General features: G+C 46.4%; 1 non-coding gene across 1 annotated transcript; it reads left to right on the top strand.

The window, feature by feature from the left end:
* Positions 1–2,344: 2,344 nt before the first annotated feature.
* Positions 2,345–2,436, top strand: LOC115803739 (small nucleolar SNORD12/SNORD106). Its single transcript, XR_004024516.1, has one exon. It is a non-coding gene; the product is annotated as a small nucleolar SNORD12/SNORD106 (small nucleolar RNA).
* The last annotated feature ends 4,117 nt before the right edge of the window (positions 2,437–6,553 follow it).

The following is a 6,553-nucleotide window of genomic DNA, read 5'->3' as shown; positions in this document are numbered from 1 at the left end:
TCTTCATCTGTTCATTAAGCCTTTTGTATATTTTCTCTCTGATTCCCAGGAATTAGTGATGACGTGTGTCATTTTCATATCATTAAACTTCCTTAAAGGGGTAAAGCTGTAGTCGTTAGCAATTCTCCACTTTGTAAGGTTTCAAAGATCTGAACCAGGACGGTTCTTTATAAATGAAGTAAGCCCACAAGCTTCATTCCAAAAAGCTCATTCGAGGCAATAATTTTATCCATAACAACTTGTTAGAACAAATGAAATTGTTCTATGTGGGTTTCCTGTCTTCTGATCCATCTGCGAATGATGGCTCTATGGGGAATCTTCTTACCTCTGTTAGGGTAATGAGAAAACAAGTTGTTGGAAGGCAGAAAGCCATGAGCTAGGAATGAGCCTGGGCAAATCCGCAGAGCAAGTGATGACTTTGGGATAAATAAGTTGCAGGAAGGGAGACTCACCGGAACCCTCGTTCCGCTGGGCTGTCAGATGATGTGTCCCTGATTGTTTTCCTAGATGCCTCCACGAGCTCTGAATCTCAGCCTTTGGGCCCAGGAGGGTCTTTCCTGGTCCATTTTTGTGCCCCAGTTGAATTGCCTGTTCTGTGGCTCCCCAGAGGCCCATATTCCCTGTAGAGTCTAATCTTCACATAGAGCTCTCAAACAGCTCTATTCTCTCTAGACCAGGGGTCCCCACCTCTCGGGCCGCAGACCCATACCGGTCCGCAGCCCGTTAGGAACCGGGTTGCACAGCAGGAGGTGAACGGCGAGCTAGCGCGGCTTCATCTGCCGCTCCCGGTCGCTCGCGTTACCGCCTGCGCCATCCCCGCCCCCAACCCTGGTCTGTGGAAAAATTGGCTTCCATGAAACCAGTCCCTGGTGCCAAAAAGGTTGGGGACCGCTGCTCTAGAGAACGGTGGATCGGAGTCTCACCAGCATCTGCCTGTGTAGTTTGGAGCCACAGGGTGGCCTGAAATGGGCTTGTTTTGGAACCTGACATTGTGTGTTTTAGAGAAGTTTGTTCTCTGATTGAGACCCATCCTCAAAGAGAGATCGACAGATTTAGTATGAAATTGCATAGGGATCTGATTAGTGAAAATATCCCACTCCACTGTTTTTCGCTAAGTTCTTTGTGTGTGTCAGAATCTTTAATTCACACTGTATATACCTTTTCTTGTTCAGCCTTATAACCTTTTGAGGTAGGGACTATTTTCACTTCTTGGATGAAGGAACTGAGGCTTAGAAAGGTTGTTGCTTGCCCAAGCTTCCTTAGCTGGGATGGGAAGTCCATCCTGCCCACCCGTGCAACCCTGTGCATTCTTTTTTGTTTGTTTGTTTGTTTTTATTTTTTTGGTGGTACGCGGGCCTCTCACTGTTGTGGCCTCTCCCGTTGCGTAGCACAGGCTCCAGACACGCAGGCTCAGCGGCCGTGGCTCACGGGCCCAGCCGCTCCGCGGCATGTGGGATCTTCCCAGACCGGGGCACGAACACCGTGTCCCCTGCATCGGCAGGCGGACTCTCAACCACTGCGCTACCAGGGAAGCCCCCTGTGCATTCTTTCTCCGGGTTATGCTGCCTCTGTTCCACGGTAGACTGCCCAAACCACTTTTCATCTATGACTTCCTGCAGTCCTGTCCTCCACAATGCTCATCTTGCAAGACCCCAACCCTGGATTTGCCATCCTGCTCCCAAAACGGGGAAACTGATATCTGAGGGGGGGAAAACAAACTATAAAACCATGCAGGGCTTCCCTGGTGGCGCAGTGGTTGAGAGTCCGCCTGCCAATGCAGGGGACACGGGTTCGAGCCCTGGTCTGGGAAGATCCCACATGCCGCGGAGCGGCTGGGCCCGTGAGCCACAACTGCTGAGCCTGCGCATCTGGAGCCTGTGCTCCGCAACAGGAGAGGCCGCGACAGTGAGAGGCCCGCTCACCGCGATGAAGAGTGGCCCCCGCTCGCTGCAACTAGAGAAAGCCCGCGCACAGAAACGAAGACCCAACACAGCCAAAAATAAATAAATAAAATAAAAAAAATAAACCCAAACAACTATGCAGATCAGTACCACTAAGATTCCTTCTCCCCACCTCAGCTGGACCCTCTGCATTACCCATCAATACTTTCAGAGATCCTTGGCCAGCTTCCACTCCCCACACAGAGGAATTCCAAACCATCACCACTCTCCTCCAGCCCCCCTTTTCACCTCTAAACTCAACAAAGCCTCAAACTTCTGGGAGAAACTGAGTCCACCAGAAAATTTCACCCACTTTACTTACAAGGTGACTTATAGCCACATCAATCCTTACCTTTGTATTGCCGGTTTCCAGGTACCAATTTCAGGCTGGGGTCAAACTTGTTAGCTGGGTAGCTGATGACATAACTTTATTCCCCATCAGATAGACCATGTTGATCTAACTGAGCTATTAGCCAGTTTTCTCTGATGCACTGGGGAAAAAAACCCTGTTAGCTGGATTGGACCTGTTATCTGGACCTTGTGAAACCCCTCACCTCCTCCTGTTTCTTTTGGGACCTTGTTCCGTTAATCAAACTCCCTCAATTCCTCTACCTTTTATTCTTTCACTCTTTTCACACGTCTTCCCCTCAGCCTAAAATAAGCTCGTGTCTTACCCAACCTAAACCGCGAATCAAGCTTAAAAAATCCAACCCTCTAACGACCATCAGGTCTCTCTTTTTGCACAACTACTCGAAGAATAATCTATTCGGTTGGTCATCGGCATCTTCTTCTCCATTCTCTCACCCATAAGATTTGGCTTTTGTTCTTACCACTCGTTCTTACCTGTTCTTACTAATCAGGATGCAACCAGGCAAAAATGAACAACTTCAGTGATTTGTGACAAAGAAAATATAAAGCAGGAAAATTGATTAGGTGGGTGGTAGAGTAACTGAGAAACCAGACAGAGGATGGTGCGGTGTCCCAGAGGTGGCCACAGCTGGAAGCTACTCCCACACTTGGAATGGAGGGACAAAGTAAAGATGGTGCTCTCAGACCCTGGCCTGCAGATGACCCTAGGAGGCATGACCCTTGGATTGGTTGGCTTGTCCTGTGGCAGCTGAAGCCGTGGAGGGGATTCAGCCCATGTACTGCCAGACACGCTATCCACAGCAGAGAGGAGAAGCAGAAATACCTGACCTCTCTGTTCCTTTCGTCTTTTAATCTCTCATCCATGCCAACCATTGGCTATGCTCAGCCCAGCTGGAGACCAGCTGACATTGGAGCCTGGAAAGTGCAGCCTGCAGGTTCAGACATCTGAACACAGAGTGAGGGGAAGGGTAAGAGGGGAGCTAAAGGCCGACAGATCCAGCACCAGCACGTCATGCAAGGACAACGGTGACTTTCTAGGTGCCAAATCGAGTGGGATTTTAGTTTTTCTATTATTGGAAATTTCCTAATTACACTGGTGATTACTCCCTCCTGGGAATTCTCCACTTTCTTGGCTTCCAAGAGACACAATATCCTCATTCCATTCTGTCTGTTCCTATAGACTGTACCCCCATAGCTACCACTTAAATATCGGTGTTCTCCAGGATTTGGTTGTTCATCCTCAAGGTCTTAACTCCCATGTGGATTCTAATAATTTTAAGATATGTATCTCTAGCCCAGACCTCTCTCATAAATACAGATCTGTGTTGCCAACTCCCTGCCCCCACAACTGCTTCAAGTTTAACAAGAACAAAATCAAGCTCATCTTTCTCCCAAATTTCTTATTTCATTCCCCTCTGTTTGCTGTCTCACCCAATGGATTGATTCACTACCCATCTGTTAAAAATGGTGAGTGGTCTGAGATTTTACCCTACTTATAAGCTAACAGACGTGCCTGACAGTTTCATGGGTGCTGGCAGATGATACAAGTCTCCTGGGTGAGAGACAAAGGACTTTTTTTTTTTTTTTTTTGTGGTATGCGGGCCTCTTACTGCTGTGGCCTCTCCCGTTGCGGAGCACAGGCTCCGGATGCGCAGGCTCACCGGCCATGGCTCACGGGCCCAGCCGCTCCACGGCATATGGGATCTTCCCGGGCCAGGGCACGAACCCATGTCCCCTGCATTGGCAGGCGGACTCTCAACCACTGTGCCACCAGGGAAGCCCCGAGACAAAGGACTTTTTTACTCAGGGCACAGTAAGCAGCATGAGCTTCATGACTGTGTAGGTTTCCCTTGCCCCGCAAGACCCCCAGGGATGACACGGAGTAATCCAGGTGGATGCCGTGCACAAGTTGGGTTTGCATCACTGCTGAGGAACAGGGGGGCTTAGGACCCCCCAGCCTTTCAGAATGATCTGCAAGCAAGCCTGCACAACCTGTACCCCAGAGGGAGACATTATCTTAGCTAGACTGGACGGTAAAAACATCTGCTCTTTGCTCTGGGAGGCGGAGACTAAAAGACAGTCTGGACAAAGGAGGGGCTCTCTCTTCTATGAGGAAATTGCTACTTCTTTTTCTATGCCTTGCTTTCCTTGTGACTTGTGTTTCCCTTACCCTTTGGTTTCTTGTCCATCTGAGCTCTACTCGTCCTTCAGGGCTCTGCTGCCTGCCCTGCCACCCATCTACCTGTGTGATAGCTTTTCCTTCCTCAGCAATCCTAAGAAATTCCATATGTTTCTTTATTTTTGGTGTTTCTCATATGACCTGTTTGCCTTCTCATCCAACTGTGAGTGCCTGGAGGGGCCATGTCTGATGTCTCTGTAGCCTTGTGTAGTCGGGCATCCAGTGGAGCTCAGTGTCATCTAATGATCTTCTAGACAGTTCATTATGCTTCTTCCACAGCAATTCCTCTCTTTTGAACAATCAAACATTAGTTCTTGTTTCTTCTAAAACGGTCTAGGATGCTGAGGTTACCACATCAGTGTTTCTAGGATCGGTTGACATCACAGAAGCACTAAACTGGGAGGGCAACTTTATTTAATGAGACGGTTAAGATAACATGTAAAATAGCCATTACTTTTTTTTTTTCCCCCGGAGTACCTATTATTCCTAGTGTGCTAACACTAGGTGGAACATCTCCCGTACTTCCCTAAAGAGAGAAAGTTAGTCCCAACCTTTCACCTGGTTTTGGTTATTTTACTTTCCTGTCAATAATTTTGAAACATGTACCCATTTTTATTACATGGATGTAAAAGAGTGAGTTTGGAGTAACCTGTCTTTAATCAAATTTGGATGACATTTCAGGAGATTTTGCAGTTGGCAAGAAGAGAACCTGGCAAACACATATGCACCGACATTTCAAAATGGCATCAGTCCCACTTTTTATTCCTTGAGCAGAGTTCAAAGTTGGTCAGGCTTCCTTCCATTTCTGTAAATTCTGGAAATTTCAAAATCATTTTGCTCTAACCTCATTGGAAAAACCATGTAATGACTTTCCTAATGAATTGATAACCAGTCAAATATTTTGTCATGCATTTCACATAAAAAGATAAATCCCACCCACTGGAGGATTGATGGAGGAAAAGCATGAAACCACACTAAATCCCAACAATGGTGACTTTTATGAAATTGCTTTAGGTTTTATAGGAATCTGAAATCAATCTGTTATTCATAAAGCACATTACCTGGGTTTTTATTAATATAATCATTCGGATGATATATATTAGGCAGAGCTTTTGAGTCAAGTTCCTGGAAAATTGCTTGATTACTGTTAAAACTGATTAAAACTAAGTTGTTTTTTTTTTAACCAAGAAGACAGGTAAGAAATGGAATTTTTTTATGCTTCATAGTCTGGAGATATGAGCTGTTAAAACCATATCTTTAAGAAAGATAGTGAAAAATCCTACATGTGGTGGAATTGTCACCGTTTAGTATATAGATATTGTTAAGCCTTTGCTAATGAAAGGCCATGCAAAGTTTAAGCCAAATCTTGAAGTCTGTCCCAAACTGGGTCTGTGTTATAGGTGCCAATTAATGAGTGAAACTTTAAAAAAATTTGTCATTTATTATTTATTTTTGGCTGAGTTGGGTCTTCACTGCTGCACGTGGCCTTTCTCTAGTTGCGGCACACGGGCTTCTCGTTGCGGAGCGCGGGCTCTATGCGCGTGAGCTTCAGTGGTTGTGGCACATGGGCTCAGTAGTTGTGGCTCGCGGGGTCTAGAGTGCAGGCTCAGTAGTTGTGGCACACGGGCTTAGTTGCGCTGCGGCATGTGGAGTCTTCCCGGACCAGGGATCGAATCTGTGTCCCCTGCACTGGCAGGTGGATTCTTAACCACTGCACCACCAGGGAAGTCCCTAATGAGTGAAACTTTAGGTTGCTTAGGTGTTTCTGTGTATTCAGTACAACACAATTTAGGTGAATCTTTTTTTCCTGACAACTAGTGAATAGATTACATTGAGATTTTTGTTTGATTTCCTCGTACACAAATAAATAAGTTGTATACCTTTCACAGCATCCTAGATATACTAGCTATTTGCTGCGACCAGTGCTTGTCACCCTAAGTCATCCTATAAATAGTGTATTAAATTCCTTAAGACAGCTCTATGAATGAATGAGAGGAAGAAGGAGCAAAGAGAGGGTGGGACGAAGAGGAGGGTGGTACATGCCATGGCCATCTGAGGGAGAGGC

Source organism: Delphinapterus leucas, chromosome 17 (genome assembly GCF_059928025.1).
Source record: "Delphinapterus leucas isolate spDelLeu-1000000601 "Yukka" chromosome 17, BTC_Dleu_Yukka2, whole genome shotgun sequence".
In the NCBI taxonomy this organism is placed as follows: domain Eukaryota; kingdom Metazoa; phylum Chordata; class Mammalia; order Artiodactyla; family Monodontidae; genus Delphinapterus; species Delphinapterus leucas.
This window is presented reverse-complemented; position numbering and strand designations above follow the sequence as displayed.